Here is a 19,774-nt window from a genome sequence, read left to right as displayed (position 1 = left end):
TTAACCCCTGATTGCCCTTAGTTAACCCTTTCACCAGTGATCACCGTATAAGTGTTACGGGTGACGCTGGTTAGGTAGTCCGCTTTTTATAGCATCAGGGCACCCGCCATTTATTACCTAATAAAGGTTTAACCCCCTGATCACCCGGCGGGTGATATAAATTTGGTTTTAGGGTCAGAAAGGGTCTGCGTCGCCCCAGGCAGTGCTAGGTTAGTGCCAGTACCGCTAACACCCACGCGCAAAGCATACACCTCCCTTAGTGGTATAGTATCCGAACAGATCAATATCTGATCTGATCAGATCTATACTAGCGTGCCCAGCAATTTAGGGTTCTAAAAAAACGCATTGTTAGCAGGATCAATCCAGATACCTGCTAGCACCTGCATTTTGCCCCTCTGCCCAGCCCAGCCCAGCCCAGCCCACCCAAGTGCAGTATCGATCGATCACTGTCACTTACAAAACACAACACACATAACTGCAGTGTTCGCAGAGTCAGGCTTGATCCCTGCGATCGCTAACAGTTTTTTTTGTAGTGTTTTATACAGTCGCTAGGTGCTTTTTTACCTGTGAGTCTCACTACTGTACCCCTAAATTTAGAGCCCAAAATGGCAAAGCGAAGGTACACTAGTGAAGAGGCCTACACGTTTCTGAGCATGACAGATAGTGAAGAGGAAGACACTGATCTGTCAGATTTAGGCTCAGAATACGAACCTGTAGAGGACAGCGCCTCCATGTCAGATAGCTCTGACGACGAAGAAGAGGTCCCTGCTAACTTCAGGCGTACCCGACCCCGATCTTTTGATGTTGATGAGGTGCAGGAACAGCAAGTCCCTCGTATGGAGTATAGAGCCAGTACTAGTGCCGCTCATCCTTTTGGTGAACTGGCAAGCACCAGCGGCCTAGTACACCCTGGACGTACATCCAGCACTGCAGTATCACGTGGTGACGTGGCGAGTCCCATAAGTGCAGTTCAAGCTGGCGAGGTGGCAAGCACAAGTAGTGTCCCGCTGCCACCAAGAAGACGAAGACAGGCCCGTCGTTCCCATAGTGCCCTTCCTGCAGAATTCGCCAATCCTGATTGGGTGCCCACCACTTCTGCAGCACCAGTACTTCCCCCATTCACTGCCCAACCCGGTATTCAGGTGGATACAGATGATTTTACGCCACTCGATTTTTATTCTCTGTATTTCACGGAAGATCTCTATAGATCTATTGTGGACCAAACCAATTTATATGCTGGTCAACACATCGCCGCTAATCCCCAGTTGCCGTCTCTTGCCAGAGATTGGAAACCAGTTACGGTTTCCGAATTTAAGACCTTTCTGGGCCTTTCCCTCAACATGGGCACACATAAATTCATGAGGATGCGGGCTTATTGGTCCACGCATCCGGCTGACCACATGCCCGTGTTCTCTAACTCCATGTCCAGGAAACGATACGAGCAGATCTTGCGGTTCTTGCACTTCAGTGACAATGAACTTTGTCGTCCACGTGGAGACCCTGAATACGATCGGCTCTACAAAATTCGGCCCCTCATAAACCACTTCAACCAACGTTTTGCAGACTTGTTTACTCCCCAAAAAGTTGCCTGCGTTGATGAGTCCCTGGTTAAGTTTACTGGTCGCTTGTCATTCAAACAGTACATTCCCAACAAGCGTACCAGATACGGGGTCAAGCTCTATAAGTGCTGTGACAGGGCCACAGGCTATGCATGGAGCTTTATGGTTTATGAGGGTAAAGATAGTTACGTAGAGCCGGAGAACTGCCCTGATTACATAGGAAGCGCTGGCAAGATAGTGTGGAAATTGGTGTCACCCTTATTCGGAAAGGGGTACCACTTGTACGTGGACAACTATTACACCAGCGTGCCACTGTTTAGTCATTTATTTGATCATCAGATTGGAGCATGTGGCACCGTGCGACCTAATCGCCGGGGCTTTCCCCAGCGGCTTGTAGATTCCCGTCTTAGGCTGGGGGAGAGAGCCTGCTATCGGTGTAATAATTTGCTCGCTATGAAGTGGAGGGATAATAAGAATGTTTTCGTTCTTACCTCCCTTCATGCAGACACGACGGTCCAAATTTCTACGGCGACTGGTATTGTGGAGAAACCCCTCTGTGTCCACGAATATAACAAAAATATGGGAGGGGTGGACCTTAATGACCAGATGTTGGCGCCGTATCTAGCTTCCCGTAAGGCCAGACGCTGGTACAAAAAAGTGTCTGCTTACTTATTTCAATTGGCTTTGCTGAATGCTTTTGTGCTATACAAAACTTCAGACGGGACATTAACCTTTCTTTTCTTCCAAAGAGAGGTTGTCACAGAGCTTCTGTATCCAGAGGGTTCTGCACCTCACCATTCCCAACCAAATGCAGTAAGCCGGCTGCATGAGAGGCATTATTCTTATGTCCTCCCGAGTACCCCTACCCAACAAGCCCCCCAAAAAAGATGTCGTGTCTGTACCAAGCGCAGATTTAGGCGTGACACCCGTTCTTATTGTCCACACTGTCCTGGCAATCCTGGTCTTTGTCAGGGTGAGTGTTTTGAACGCTACCACACACTAGTGAAGTATTAGCGTAGGGTACAGCATTTCACAGGCTAGGCACACTAACACAGAGTCTCCCAAGATGCCATTGCATTTTGAGAGACCCGAACCGTTACAGTTGTTACAGTTTACAGTTCAAAAAAAAGTGTATAAAAAAAAAAAGTAAAATAAAAAAAACAAAAAAAATATAAAATATAAAAACAAAAAATAGTTGTCGTTTTATTGTTCTCTCTCTCTCTCTCTCTCTCTCTCTCTCTCTCTCTTCTCTCTAATTTTTTATACTTTACTGTTTACTGTGTTATTGTTAACCATTTTTCATGTTTTCAGGTACGCCATTCAGCTGCAGCGTGGATTTATTTATCTTGACAGCAACAGCGTTTGCTCCCACGATACATAAAGCTGCGACTCCAGTGCTGTAGGAGGTGATTTCACCACCACAGTTAAAAAAGAGCATATATGCCGAAGCATGGGGGCATAAGGGGTGGAGGAGCGATTTTGCTCCTAATGCCGCGTACATACGGTCAAAATTCCGACGGAGGGCTTGCCCGTGGAAAAGTTTGAACGTATGTACGCGGCATAACTTTTTTGCGGGAGGATGCCCCCATGCTTCGGCATATATATATTTTAGGCACAGGTTGTGTTAAAAAATTTTTTATTTTTTACTGTTTTTTTTGGCATTTGCTTTGCAGGTATGGTATGGTAAGGTTTTACTGTGATGTTACTTTGTTTTAACGTTAACCATAATTTGCTTAGCAGGTACGCCATTCAGCTGCAGCGCGGATTTATTTATCTTGACAGCAACAGCGTTTGCTCCCACGATACATAAAGCCGTGACTCCAGTGCTGTAGGAGGTGATTTCACCACCACAGTTAAAAAAAGAGCATATATGCCGAAACATGGGGGCATAAGGGGTGGAGGAGCGATTTTGCTCCTAATGCCGTGTACATACGGTCAAAATTCCGACGGAGGGCTTGCCCATGGAAAAGTTTGAACGTATGTACGTGGCATAACTTTTTTGCGGGAGGATGCCCCCATGCTTCGGCATATATAAATGGTGCATGTATGTCCATCATTAGAAGTGGGGGGATGAAGGGAGGTATCTAATGGTGGGCATACCCACCGATCAATCTCTTTTTTTTCGTTCAGACAACATAACTCTCAGTAAATAGCTTGGGGTGTCTACTTTCCAAAATGGGGTAATTTGGGGGGGTTTTGTGCTATTTTGGCATTTTATGGCCTTCGAAACTGTAATAGGTAGTGAGGAGTGAAATCAAAAATTTGCACCCTTATAAATCCAGAAGGTGGCGATTGGTTTTTGGGGCCCCGTACGCAGCTAGGCTCCCAAAAAGTCCCACACATGTGGTATCACCGTACTCAGGAGAAGCAGCAAAATGTATTTTGGGGTGCAATTCCACATATAACCATGGCATGTGTGAGCAATATATAATTTAGTGACAACTTTTTGTAAAATAAATAAATATTTTTATTTTTTGTCATTATTCAATCCCTTGGAACAAAAAAAAAAAAAATATTCAATGGTCTCAACATGCCCCTCAGCAAATAGCTTGGGGTGTCTACTTTCCAAAATGGGGTCATTTGGGGGGGTTTTGTGCCATCTTGGCATTTTATGGCCTTCAAAACTGTGATAGGTAGTGAGGAGTGAAATAAAAAAATTAATGCCCTTAGAAATCCTGAAGGCGGTGCTTGGATTTCGGGGTCCCGTACGCGGCTAGGCTCCCAAAAAGTCCCACACATGTGGTATCCCTGTACTCAGGAGAAGCAGCAGAATGTATTTTGGGGTGTCATTTCACATATGCCCATAGCATGTGTGAGCAATATATCATTTAGTGACAATTTTGTGCAAAAAAAAAAAAGTTTGTAATATTCCCGCAACTTGTGGCAAAATATAAAATATTCCATGGACTCAACATGCCTCTCAGTAAATAGCTTGGGGTGTCTACTTTCCAAAATGGGGTCATTTTGGGGGGTTTTGTGCTATTTTGGCATTTTATGGCCTTCGAAACTGTGATAGGTAGTGAGGGGTGAAATCAAAAATTTGCACCCTTAGAAATCCTGAAGGTGGTAATTGGTTTTCGGGGTGCCGTGCGCGACTAGACTCCCAAAAAGTCCCACACATGTGGTATCCCCGTACTCGGGAGAAGTAGCGGAATATATTTTGGGGTGCAATTCCACATATAACTATGGCATGTGTGAGCAATATATCATTTAGTGACAACTTTTTGTAAATTTTTTTATTTTTTTTTGTCATTATTCAATCCCTTAGGACAAAAAAAATAAATATTCAATGGGCTCAACATACCCATCAGCAGTTTCCTTGGGGTGTCTACTTTCCAAAATGGGGTCATTTGGGGGGGGTTTGTACTGCCCTGCCATTTTAGCACCTCAAGAAATGAGATAGGCAGTCATAAATTAAAAGCTGTGTAAATTCCAGAAAATGTACTCTAGTTTGTAGACGCTATAACTTTTGCGCAAACCAAAAAATATACGCTTATTGACATTTTTTTTACTAAAGACATGTGGCTGAATAAATTTTGCCCTCAATGTATGACTAAAATTTAGTTTATTAGATTTTTCTTATAACAAAAAGAAGAAAATATCATATTTTTTCAAAATTTTCGCTCTTTTTCCATTTATATCGCAAAAAATAAAAATCGCAGAGGCAATCAAATACCATCAAAAGAAAGCTCTATTTGTGGGAAGAAAAGGACGCAAATTTCGTTTGGGTGCAATATTGCATGACCGCGCAATTACCAGTTAAAGCAGCGCAGTGCAAAATTGTAAAAAGACCCCTGGTCCTTAAGGTGTTTATTGGTCCGGATCTCAAGTGGTTAAGATGGTGTGTGGAAAGTAGGGGTGCAACGGATCAAAAAACTCACGGATCGGATCGTTCCTCGGATCAGAGTCACGGATCGGATAATTTTTCGGATCAGCAAATAATGATTGAATTTGAAAAAACCTGTGAAAATTCCACCGCCATATAATCCCCACTGTAATATCCACAATCACCCCCACTGTAATATTGGCTGAGCATGGCTGGGTACGGCTGAGCATGGCTGGGTAAGGCTGAGCATGGCAGAGTACTGTAGAGTATGGCTGGGTATTGCAGAGTATGGCTGGGTATTGCAGAGTATGGCTGAGTATGGCAGAGTATGGCAGAGTATGGCAGAGTATGGCAGAGTATGGCTGGGTATGGCAGAGTATGGCAGGGTATGGCTGGGTATGGCAGAGTATGGCAGGGTATGGCAGAGTATGGCAGAGTATGACTGGGCATGGCAGAGTATAACAGAGTATGGCTGGGTATGACTGGGTATGGCAGAGTATGGCTGGGTATGGCAGAGTATTGGCAGGGTATGGCAGGGTATTGGCAGAGTATTGGCAGGGTATGGCAGAGTATTGGCAGAGTATTGGTAGGGTATGGCAGAGTATTGGCAGGGTATGGCAGAGTATTGGCAGAGTATTGGCAGGGTATGGCAGAGCATTGGCAGAGTAAAGCAGAGTATTGGCAGAGTATTGGCAGGGTATGGCAGAGTATTGGCACGGTATGGCAGAATATTGGCAGGGTATTGCAGAGTAGGCTGTCAAAGAGCAGTGCTGTGGGCACTACAGATCCAGCCCACAGCGCTGCATCCATCCAATCTCTCCCCTCCACTGTACAGATCAGTACAGAGAGGGGAGAGAGGAACCGGCGTCATGACATGACGCCAGTTTGTTTAAAAGTGATCACTCTGTCATTTGACGGAGCGATCACATTGTAAACGGCCTGGGTGTAGAAAGATGGGCGCCGCTTCGGAGCTAGGCTGAAGCCACGGCCTTTCCTAAGGCCGTGACCGCGGAGTGCTCCGCGGATCGCGCCATGTGCCGATCTGTGCGGGGTGACCCATTCGGATCATGGATCGGTGACAATCCATTGCACCCCTAGTGGAAAGCCAGGGCAGCAGATCCAGGGTTCCTCAATGAAGAGTTTGAGCCAGATAGACACATACCCAGAAGTGAAAAAGGAACTAATAGTGAAGTACCATCAAAAATGTATTTATTTAAACAAAAAGATGGGTACTTACAAAAGGAGGGATTAAAACAAGCATTAACCACTTGCTTACTGGGCACTTAAACACCCTTCCTGCCCAGACCAATTTTCAGCTTTCGGTGCTCTCACACTTTGAATGACAATTACTCAGTCATGCAACACTGTACCCAAATGAATTTTTTGTCCTTTTTTTTTCACAAATAGAGCTTTCTTTTGGTGGTATTTGATCACCTCTGGGGTTTTTATTTTTTGCGCTATAAATGAAAAAAGACCGAAAATGTTGAAAAAAAACGCATATTTCTTTGTTTCTGTGACAGAATTATGCAAATTATTAATTTTCCTTCATAAATTTTGGCCACAATTTATACTGCTACATATCTTTGGTAAAAAATAACCCAAATTAGTGGATATTATTTGGTCTTTGTGAAAGTTAGAGAGTCTACAAGCTGTGGTGCGAATCGCACAAAATTGATCACATCTGATGTACTGGTGGACTATCTCGCTTCTTGTGACCCGAACAAGTCAGGAAAGTACAAATACCCCCCAAATGACCCCTTTTTGGAAAGTAGACATTCCAAGGTATTTAGTAAGAGGCATGGTGAGCTTTTTGATGTTGTCAATTTTTCCCACAATTCTTTGCAAAATTAAGATTTTTCATTTTTTTTTTCTCCACAAAATTGTCATTGTAATAGGTTATTTCTCTCACATGGCATGTGTATACCACAAATGACACCCCCCAAAAAATTCTGCTACTCCTCCTGAGTATTACAATACCACATGTGTGGGACTTTTTCACAGCCTGGCCACATAGAGAGGCCCAAAATGCAGGTAGCGCCATCATGTGTTCTAGGAACATAAATTACACATCTAACTTGTTGACTATTTATTACACTTTTGAAGCACCAGGACAATGACACGTGACACATGACACTGATGACAGATGGCACTGATACGTGGCAATGATGACACTTATACGTGGCACTGATGACACGTGGCACTGATGACAGATGGCACTAATATGTGGCACTGATGACAGATGGCACTTATACGTGGCACTGATGACACATGGCACTTATACGTGGCACTGATGACACGTGGCACTAATACGTGGCACTGAAGACCCGTGGCACTAATACGTGGCACTGATGACAGATGGCACTAATACGTGCCACCGATGACAGATGGCACTAATACATGGCACCGATGACGCGTGACACTGGTGACAGATGGCACTGATAAGTGGCATTGATGACACGTGACACTGACAACAGATGGCACGTGACACTGACAGGTGGCACTGATGACAAATGGCACTGATACGTGGCACTGATGACAGATGGCACTAATACGTGGCACTGATGACAGATGGCACTATGTGGCACTGATGACACGTGGCACTGATGACAGATGGCACTTATACGTGGCACTGATGACAGATGGCACTGGGGACAAATGGCACTGACAACAGGTGGCACTGGGGGCAGGTGGCACTGGGGGCAGGTAGCACTGGGGGCAGGTAGAACTGGGGTGGATGGCACTGGGGCGGATGGCACTGGGGCAGGATGGCACTGGGGCAGGATGGCACTGCTGGGGGAGGATGGATGGCACTGCTGGGGAAGGATGGCACTTTTATTTTTTTTACTTTTACAAAGGAAAGCAGAACGGCTGCCGCTGCAGCCGTTCATCTCTCCCCTCTCACACGCTGTGTGTGTGAGGAGGGAGAGCGGCGCTGAGAGATGATCTCATATGTTTACATATGAGATCATCTCCCATTGGACACGTCGATCGCGCTGTAAACAGCCGCTGTGATTGGCCGTTTACAGCGATCTGTCTTTGCCTGTCCCCGGGGGACACGGCGAACACAGAACTTCCGCGATGCGCGCCCGCGGCGGCGCGCATTGCGGAAGTAAACATTAGGACGTCCAGGGACGGCCTCCCGGACGAACGCACCTGCCCTACGGCCGTCATTCGGCTATAGGGCGGGCGCGAGGTGGTTAAGCATGGAACAGGTCGTATGAAACCGTTGCTGGTAGCGTGCATTCCAAACGTGCGTTCCAAACGACCGGAACTGACGTCAGTATTCCTGAAAACAGCGTCCGTCAATTCCGGTCATTTGGAATGCATGTTTGGAATGCATGCTACCAACAATGGTTTCATACAATCTGTTCCATGCTTAATGCTTGTTTTATTCCCTCTTTTGTAAGTACCCATCTTTTTGTTTAAATAAATCCATTTTTGATGGTACTTAACTATTAGTTCCTTTTTTACTTCTGGGTATGTGTCTATCTGGCTCAAACTCTTCATTGAGGAACCCTGGATCTGCTGACCTGGCTTTCCACACACCATCTTAAAGACATCCATACCAAGCCTTAACTGACCCTCCAGACTGAAAAGCTCTGTGGGGATTCTTAAGGGGGTGTTGCGCACCTGAAGTTTTCATTCATTTCACTTTGGTTTGGAGCACCTTCAGTCATTTGTTTTGGACTTTGTGTTGGTTCATCTCGTATATTTTTTCATACATTTTTTCACTTTAATTTGTTATGTTTGCAAGCGCTGTATTTATATGTTTTATGGTTTTCAAGTGATTAGCACTTTGTGTATAGCAGCTGCAATTTTTTCACTGATTTTACCTTTTTTGTCACACCATCAGCGGGAGTTTGTATATTTAGTCAATATATTTTTCTAGCTGAGGATATAGCTATCAAGAAGACTAATTTCTTAGTCAAAAGTGCTAAAGAAGCCTGGTGCAATGGTTCAAACGGTTGTCCCTATAATGCAGACAGAACCAAATTCAAATCCCATGGCCACACTGGAGGTTTGACTGGCGGTTTTAACTGCACGGCCCCCTGAATAAAAGTCCAGACAAGTGGATGTGATGCAAGTGGCTTCTGAAAAAACACTGACAAAGCTGAAATCTGAACCTTGATAGTGCTTATGGCCAAATTAATTTCTAGGCCTGACTGGAGGAAAGCCAAGATCCTGCTAACGACATACTTTCTAGGATGCCATCCCCTGGGTTCACACCAGGAAGCATATGCCTTCCAGATTTTGTAGTAAATAAGCCTGGAGGCCGGGTTTCTGGCATTGACCAGAGTAGAGAGGACTGACTCAGAGAGTCCACGGTCATTCAGAATGTGGGTCTCAGCAGCCAAACCATCAAATTCAGACTGTGTAAAGCAGGATGGTAGATTGGACCCTGCGAGAATAGATCTGGCCAGAGAGGAAGGCTCCAAGGCCTGCCTACTGCCATCTTCTCAATCTCTGTGTGCCAAGGTCATCTGGGTCTAGCCGGAGCTACTAATAGAACCGATTTTGTTTCCTTTTTTACTCTTCCCAGAAACCGTGTCAGAATTGGATTCAGCGGGAAGGCATAGATTAGATTGTACTGATCCCAGGAAATAGTCAGAGCATCTGACCCCTGAGCAAGTACATCCTTTGTTCTCGATACAGAATTGTCCAGTTTCTTGTTGAATCTGGACGCAAACAGATCTACATCTGGAGTACCCAATTTGTGACATATGGTCTGAAATATGTCAGGGTGCAGAGCCCAGTCTCCTGAGCATAATTGTTGGTGGCTTAGAAAATGCGCTTGCCAATTTTCCACTCCTGGGATGAAGACTGCAGAAAGGCAAGTAAGATGCCTTTCTGCCCAAGCAAGTATGCAATTCACCTCTCTTTGTGCATCCAGACTTTTGGTACCACCTTGGTGATTGATATAAGCCATAGCCGTGGCATTGTCGGACTGTATTCAAATAGGGTGAGTCTGTAAGACCAGTCCATGAGGGCCATGTAAATTGCCTGAATTTCCAGAATATTTCTGGGCAGGATTCTTTTGGTCGCAGACCATCTTTCCTGCGTGCATACCTCTTCCAGCACTGCTCCCCTGCCTGTCAGGCTGGCGTCCGTGGTTACGATTTTCCATGGAAGTGGTCTTGCCTTTCAGAATATTCTTGGTCTGTAACAAATTGAGACCCTTGCGTATCCCTGGGGATAAGCACATAGGAAGATCCAAGGCTTGGGGCTTCTCGAAGCCGCAAGGATGCATCTCTGCAAAGGCTTTGCGTGAAACTGGGCAAATGGAGCAGCCTCGAAGGAGGCAACCATTTTTCCTAACAGCCTCATACATAGCCAAATGGAGGAACTCCTTCTGCTTAACACTAGGCGGACCAGAACCTTTATGGCCTTGGCTTTTGGCTCTGGTAGAAACACCCTGCCTTGAGCGGTGTCTATGATCATGCCCAGATATTCCAACCTTGTTGAAGGTTGCAAGGAAGACTTTTCTAGGTTTATAATCCAACCTAGGCTTTCCAGGTGTTTTACTGTTTTGAGAACACTGTGGTTCAGGTGTGCTACTGTCTGCTCTATGAGTAGCAAATCGTCTAGATAAGCTATCACAGGTATGCCCTGAGTTCTTAGATATGCTAAGAGAGGGTCTAGAATCTTTGTGAAAACTCGAGGAGCTGTAGCGAGACTGAAAGGAAGGGCCACAAATTGAAAATGGCGCTGATCTACCGCAAACCTTAGATATTTTTGGTGAGCGGGAAATATCGGCACATGAAGATATGCATCCTTGATATCTACTGATGCCATAAATTCTCCCTCTTGAAGGGTGGAGACCACCAAACATATTGACTGCATTTGGAAGGACCGAATGTGTAGAAACTGATTCAGATCTTTTAGACCCAGGATGGATCTGACATCCCCATTTGGTTTTGGAACAGTGAAGAGATTCAAGTAAAACCCTGAACCCTGTTCTTTTGGGTCCACTTCCACTATCACCCCCTGGGATAGCAAGTGATCTAAGGCCAGAAGTAGCGGTCTTCACTTTACTGTATCTTTGGAGACCCTTGACCTTAGGAAGCGAAATGGTGGAATCTCCTGGAACTCAAGCTTGTAGCCCAGAGATACTGAGGATATTACCCATCTGTCTTAAATCTTTTCCCGCCAGGCTACTGCAAACTGCCCTTCACAAGGAAGCTTTGGGACTTTCGCCCCCAAGTCTTTTTCTGCCCTTGGGTGTGACCTTGGGCCTTTCCTCTAGAGGTACACTGGGAAGGCCGTCACCACTGCTTTAGACACTGAAGAAAAAACTGAGGTACCTCCCATATGGGAGAGGTTATATAGGGGAGGAATTCTCCTTAATTGGGGTTAGCCAGTGTCCAATCACCGAAGGTGCCTATTTAACCCACTATGTAATGAAGGCTCTGTGTCCCGTAATGTATCATCAAGAAAGGGTATTTGACCTTCCCGCACGCTCCGCTTTTGCTGCCAAGTGCCTCATGTACCCACTGAGCTGGAGAAGTTGATCACGTTTGCCATCCACACTGACTCCAGACTCAAAGAAAGACTCTCTTTTAAGGAGCGTTTGCAGAAGCATCCTGTACATTTGTCTCCAAGCTTTGCAGTCCCACCCTTGCCTCCCTCACCTCCCCTTCTTCCTGGTACCAAGTCGGTTAGTGAAGATGAACCCATGCACTTGGGCTTCACACATTTCTCTGCAGGTAAGAGAACCTTTAGGAAGAGGGAGAGATTGTGCCTTTATTGTGGCCAGGCAGGTCACTTTTTGAAATCTTGTCCTACCCGTCCAAGGAGTGCCCGAACCTTGAGGTCCTGTAGGGGACAGGGACAGACCTTAGGTGGCATTGTTTCATCCACAATTATCCAGAAGGATAAGCCCCTGGTTCCGGTTACCCTTTCTTGGTCAGAGTCGTCCGTCGAGATACAGGCTCTAATCGACTCTAGGGCTGCAGGCCTGTTCATTGATGCTGCCTTTGTATCTAAGCACTTGATTCTGGTGCAGGTTCATGGCACTCCACTTGCCATTGAGGCTCTTGATGGGAGACCTTTACAGCCTGCGCAGGTGACTCATGTTCCGTTGTCCATAGCCGTAGGGACTCTTCACCATGAGATAATACAACTCCAAATTATTTCCTCACCTAAGTTTCTGCTGGTTATTGGTTATCGAGGCACAACCCCTCTTTTGATTGGCTTCATGCTGAGGTTCTCTCCTGGTCACCACAATGCAGCAAGACATGTTTCTAGAATGTGGCTAAGGTCCTATGCACCTCCTCACTCTCCTCCCTGCCGGAGGAGTACTGTGATTTTAGAGATGTCTTTGACAAAGGTCAAGCTGGTAGTTTGCCTCCAAACCAGTTATATGATTGCGCAATTGACCTTCAACCTGGTGCCATACCCCCTCGTTTCCGGGTTTACCCTTTGTTGGTCTCAGAGGATAAGACCATGGATGAGTATGTTGCATACGCACTTTCTCGAGGATTCATCCACAAGTGCTTGTCTCTTGCTGGTGCTGGTTTCTTCTTTGTGAAGAAGAGTAGTGAACTGAGACCTTGTATTGATTATAGGGGTCTCAATCGTTTCACAATTAAGAATGGTTATCCAATTCCATTGATTATGGAGTTATTTGACTGCCTCAAGGGAGTAAAGCTGGATTTGAGAGGAGCATACAGTCTTGTGAGGATCAAGGAGGGCGACAAATGGAAAATTGTGTTTAATACCAGAACAGGCCATTATGAGTACCTCGTAATGCAACTTGGCCTTTGCAATGCTCCGGCAGTTTTCCAGGAATTTATCAACAATGTCCTCCGCTACTTGATGGTGCTTTATCTCCACAATATCCTCGTTTTTTCCAAGTCCCTAGAGAAGCTGAGAGAGAACAATTTCTATTGTAAATGGGAGATGTGCAACTTCCATCGTGAACAGGTTGAATTCCTGGGTTATGCCATTTCCACTGCCAGTTTTTCCATGGACCCAGAGAAACTTTCAGCAGTCCTATAGTAACCCCGACCTGTTTGTATACGTCCTCTGCAACATTTTCTTGGCTTTGCCAATTATTATCGAACGTTTATTCACAACTTCTCGTCTCTGGTCAAGCCCCTGACTGATATGAACAGAAAGGACGGTAACCCAAAGAGTTGGCCCCTGGAGTCCATTAAGTCCTTTGAGAGTCTCAAGGCTGCCTTTGTTTCTGCTACTGTGTTGGCACATCCTGATCCTATGTTACCCTTTATCCTTGAGGTTGCTGCTTCTGAGACTGGAGTTGGTGCCCTTCTGTCTCAACGTCCTACCTCTGAGAGCGCTACTCATCCTTGTGTCTACATTTCCAAGAAATTGTCACCTGCGAAATGCAATTACGAGATTGGGGACAGAGAGTTGTTAGCGATCATTTTAGCCCTTAAAGAATGGAGGCATCTTCTTCGAAGGTACCACTGTGCCGGTTCTCATTCTTATTGACCATAAGAATCTCACATTCTTGTCTGAGGCTAAACGCCTCTCTCCGAGAAGGGTGCTATGGGCTCTTTTCTTGTCAAGTTTCAATTACATTGTCCCATTCTTACTCGGTACTAAGAATGTAAGGGCTGATGCTTTGTCGAAACAATTTTCCTCCACTTCCAAGATGGAATCTGTTCCTGTTCCTGTGATTCCTCCTGATCCTATTCTGGCTACGGTTCGCACCAGTTTCACTTCTCCTTTGGGTGACAAAATTCTTGCTGCTCAGGTCCATGCTCCTCCTGAGAAAACTTGTAACTGCTTCTTTTTCCCCTGAGAGTCTCCATACTGCCATGCTCCAGACCTACCATTCTCCCAAGGCTGCTGGCCACCCTGGGAAGAATCAACTCTTTTGGGCCATTTCCCAATAATTCTGGTGGCTTAGTCTATGCGCTGATGTAGCCGCCTTCGTAGCTGCTTTTTCCAAGTGTACTCAGAGTAAGACACCACGACACCTTCCAGTGGGCCTCCTACAACCCATACCCAATGGAGAGATGCCTTGGACCCACCTGTCCATGGATTTAATTGTGAAGTTACTCAATTCTCAGGGCAACACAGCTATCCTTATGGTGGTTGACCGGTTTTCGAAGATGTCTCATTGTATTCCACTTAAGAAGTTGCCCACATCTAAGGAACTGGCTTCCATTTTTGCTCAGCAGATCTTCCGCTTACATGGGCTACCCAAGGTGATCGTCTCGGACAAGGGTAGCCAGTTTGTGTCCCAGTTCTGATGAGTCTTTTGTGCACAGTTGGGAATTCAGCTTTCTTTCTCCTCTGCGTATCACCGGCAGTCTAATGGGGCCGCAGAATGAGCCAATCAGTCCTTGGAGCAGTTTCTATGTGGTTATACAGTGCCTTGCGAAAGTATTCGGCCCCCCTGAACTTTTCAACCTTTTGCCACATTTCAGGCTTAAAACATGAAGATATAAAATTTTATTTTTTTGTGAAGAATCACATACAAGTGGGACACAATTGTGAAGTGGAACGAAAACTATTGGATATTTTAAACTTTTTTAGCAAATAAAAAAACTGAAAAGTGGTGCGTGCAAAATTATTCAGCCCCTTTACTTTCAGTGCAGCAAACTCACTCCAGAAGTTCAGCGAGGATCTCTGAATGATCCAATGTTGTCCTAAATAACTGATGGTGATAAATAGAATCCACCTGTGTGTAATCAAGTCTCTGTATAAATGCACCTGCTCTGTGATAGTCTCAGGGTTCTGTTGAAAGCGCAGAGAGCATCACGAAGACCAAGGAACACACCAGGCAGGTCCGTAATACTGTTGTGGAGAAGTTTAAAGCCGGATTTGGCTACAAAAAGATTTCCCAAGCTTTAAACATCCCAAGGAGCACTGTGCAAGCGATCATTTTGAAATGGAAGGAGTATCAGACCACTGCAAATCTACCAAGACCTGGCCGTCCCTCTAAACTTTCAGCTCAGACAAGGAGAAGACTGATCAGAGATGCAGCCAAGAGGCCCATGATCACTCTGGATGAACTGCAGAGAACTACAGCTGAGGTGGGAGAGTCTGTCCATAGGACAACAATCAGTCGTACACTACACAAATCTGGCCTTTATGGAAGAGTGGCAAGAAGAAAGCCATTTCTCAAAGATATCCATAAAAAGTCTTGTCTAAAGTTTGCCACAAGCCACCTGGGAGACACACCAAACATGTGGAAGAAGGTGCTCTGGTCAGATGAAACCAAAATCCAACTTTTTGCCCACAATGCAAAATGATATGTTTGGCGTAAAAGCAACACAGCTCATCACCCTCAACACACCATCCCCACTGTCAAACATGGTGGTGGCAGCATCATGGTTTGGGCCTGCTTTTCTTCAGCAGGGACAGGGAAGATGGTTAAAATTGAGGGGAAGATGGATGCAGCCAAATACAGGACCATTCTGGATGAAAACCTGTTGGAGTCTGCAAAAGACCTGAAACTGGGATGGAGATTTAACTTCCAACAAGACAATGATCCCAAACATACAGCAAAATCTACAAAGGAATGGTTCACAAATAAATGTATCCAGGTGTTAGAATGGCCAAGTCAAAGTCCAGACCTGAATCCAATCAAGAATCTGTGGAAAGAGCTGAAAACTGCTGTTCACAAACGCTCTCCATCCAACCTCACTGAGCTCGAGCTGTTTTGCAAGGAAGAATGGGAAAGAATTTCTCTCGATGTGCAAAACTGATAGAGACATACCCCAAGCGACTTGCAGCTGTAATCGCAGCAAAAGGTGGCTCTACAAAGTATTAACGCAAGGGGGCCGAATAATTTTGCACGCCCCACTTTTCATTTTTTTATTAGTTAAAAAAGTTTCAAAAATCCAATAGATTTCGTTCCACTTCACAATTATGTCCCACTTGTTGGTGATTATTCACAAAAAATAAAAATGAATATCTTTATGTTTGAAGCCTGAAATGTGGCAAAAGGTTGAAAAGTTCAAGGGGGCCAAATACTTTCGCAAGGCACTGTATTTCTAGTCAGAACTCTTAACTTGGGTGGAGTTTGCTCACAATAGTGCCTTGAATTCTGCTTCCCATTTTCCCCGTTTATGGCAAACTATGGTTTCCAATCTTCTGTGTTGCTTGACTCATTTGTTCCGCAGAGCATCCCTGCGCTAGAGGAGCATCTCCGTGGTCTTTGTTCCACTTGGGCATGAGTCCAGGAGGCTTTACGACATGCCAATGATAGGTACAGACTCCATGCTGACCGCAGACCAGAGGTTGGGGACAGGGTCTGGCTGTCATCTTGCAACCTCCGACTACGTGTTCCCTCACTGAAGTTGGCACCTCGGTTTATTGGGCCTTTCCATATTCTCCGCAGGATTAAAGCGGTAGTAAGCCCGCAAATTTTTTATTTTTTTGAAACCTGCAAAGCAAAAGGCATAATGAGCTAGTATGCACCGCATACTAGCTCATTATGAAATACTTACCTTAGAACGAGGCCCCGACATCTGGCCCGATCCACGCCGAGGGAGCTGACATGCTCCCTCTGCGTTTCTTCCGGGTATCGCGGCTCCGGCGCTGTGAGTGGCCGGAGCCGCGATATCGTCACTCCCGCGCATGCGCGCGGGAGATTTCATTCCGGCCGCCGGCCACTGATGGATTTTCAGGCCGAGAATCCCCTTGTGCGCATGCGCCGCTGCAGTCAGCGGCGCATACTGAGGGGAATATCTCCTAAACCGTACAGGTTTAGGAGATATTTTTTTTACCTACAGGTAAGCCTTATTATAGGCTTTCCTGTAGGTAAAAGTTAAAAATTTGAGTATACAACCACTTTAACCCAGTGGCTTACGCTTTAGACCTTCCTTCTGATATACGTATCTCATATGTATTCCATGTCTCATTAAAACCTTTGGTCTGCAACCGCTTTACCACCTCAGTGCCACATCCTCACCCAGTACAGGTTGAGAACCATGAGGAGTATGAAGTACAGTCCATTGTTGACTCCCATAGGTTCCGGAGGAACGCTCTTGGGTCTCATCCCCGGACGTACATGCCCCTGTCCTCCTTTGTGCTTTCCTCAGACATTTTCCCCTCAAACCTGGTGGTCCTCCGAGGGAGAGGGATTATTGAGGGGTACTGTCAGGGCTGGGCTCAGCCTTTCCTTCTAGGAGCAGGCCGCTAAGCTTGCCAGCTCCAATCTTTTCCACAGTGACTCACCTGATGATATCCCGTTTGTTAGTCCTGCTGGTTACTTAAGCTGTTCAGTTCAGTCCCTCTCTGCCTTCGCCTTGCTCAACACATCCAGAGACTCTCTCCTTTGTACCTGTTGAAGACTTGCTTGGCTGACGTCCCTTCTGGTTCCAGATCCTGCTTGCTGTTCCACTACGCTGATTCTTCCGTTTCCTGGCCTGTCCTGAAATACGCTGATCTCTGACTCCCTGACGTTCTGGCTTGTCTGACTATCCGTTCCGGTTACCGAACTCTGGCTATGATTTGATTATGTTGCTCTGTTTACATTTTACTATTATTATTATTAAACAAGTGTGATTTTTAAAGCGGGAGTCCGCCTTTTTTTTTTTTTTAAAGCCAGCAGCTACAAATACTGCAGCTGCTGACTTTTAAAATAATGACACTTACCCGCAATCTTGGGTATGGGAATCAGGAAGTGGAGCCTTTCGGCTTAATTTCCCGGTTCCCTATTACACATGCGCGAGTCGCGCTGAGCAATAAGGATGGTCCCCGCTGTCTCTGGGATCCGTGTGTTTCCCAGCAGGCAGCGGGGGACCTTCGGAAAGGGGCGTAGATTCTGCGGAAAGGGGTGTACCTTCTGCAGAATCTACGCCGGAAGTGGGTGCAGATACCTGTACTGTACAGGTACCTGCACCCCCCCTCCCCCATGAAAGGTGCCAATTGTGGCGCCGGAGGGGGGGAGGGTTCCAATGAGCAGAAGGTCCACTTTAGGGTGGACCTCCGCTTTAACTCCACTCCTGTCTCTGTCTGATTCATGGTTTCTGACATAAAGATGACTAGAGACTGCATACATGGTACAAGAGATGATCAGAGACCGCATACATCATACAAGATATGGTCAGAGACTGTGGACATGGTACAAGAGATGATCAGAGACTAAATATATCATACAAGAAATGGTCAGAGACTGTGGACATGGTACAAAAGATGATCAGAGACTGCATACATCATACAAGAGATGATCAGAGACTATGGACATGCTACAAGAGATGGTCAGAGACTGCATACATGATACAAGAGATGGTCAGAGACTGTGGACATGGTACATGAGATGATCAGAAAATGCAGACATGGTGCAAGAGATGGTTAGAGACTGTGGACATGGTACAAGAGATGGTCAGAGACTGCTTACATGATACAAGAGATGGTCAGAGACTATGGACATGATACAAGAGATGGTCAGAGACTATGGACATGATACAAGAGATGGTCAAAGGCTGTGGACATGGTACAAGAGATGGTCAGAGACTGCGGACATGATACAAGAGATTGTCAGAGACTGCAGACATGATACAAGAGATGGTCAGAGACTGCAGACATGATACAAGAGATGGTCAGAGACTGCGGACATGATACAAGAGATGGTCAGAGACTGCTGACATGATACAAGAGATGGTCAGAGACTGCGGACATGATACAAGAGATGGTCAGAGATTGCGGACATGATACAAGAGATTGTCAGAGACTGTGGACATGATACAAGAGATTGTCAGAGACTGTGGACATGATACAAGAGATTGTCAGAGACTGTGGACATGATACAAGAGATGGTCAGATATCGTGGACATGATACAAGAGATTGTCAAGAGACTGCAGACATGATACAAGAGATTTTCAAGAGACTGCGGACATGATACAAGAGATGGTCAGAAACTGTGTACATGATACAAGAGATGGTCAGATACTGCAGACATGATACAAGAGATAGCGAGATACTGTGGACATGATACAAGAGATTGTCAAGAGACTGCGGACATGATACAAGAGATGGTCAGAGACTATGGACTTGCTTCAGGAAACTGTGAACATGCTAGAGGACGGAGTTGATACAGCAAACATATTACACGAGGCCGTTAGAAGTTAGTGCTATAATAGGCTAATACAGAAACATAGATCAGTGTGCACAGGTTGGGCATCAAGGTACTACAGTGTCATAGCAACGTCCTATCAACAGTGCAGGACAGGGCTGGAACGCCAGCTATGAGCGTTTTTTGGGCAGCCTTCCGGAGGTTCTCCAGCAATAGCAGGTATATAAGCAGATTATTCAGCATGGTTCATAGCAGCACAGCTTGGGGTAGCGCCCCTCAGCTGACTAGGTGTATTGTCACTATGATCTAACATTGGAGTTGTGCTTCCATTTTATTGGTGTACTGAACATTGCAGTGAGGTGAACAGGCCATGGCGGCCTCCCAGTCCTCCT

The sequence above is a fragment of the Lithobates pipiens genome, unplaced genomic scaffold, assembly GCF_037356315.1.
Source record: "Lithobates pipiens isolate NorthernLeopardFrog02 unplaced genomic scaffold, aLitPip1_a1.2 Scaffold_19, whole genome shotgun sequence".
Taxonomy (NCBI): domain Eukaryota; kingdom Metazoa; phylum Chordata; class Amphibia; order Anura; family Ranidae; genus Lithobates; species Lithobates pipiens.
Note: the sequence above shows the minus strand (reverse complement) of the source record.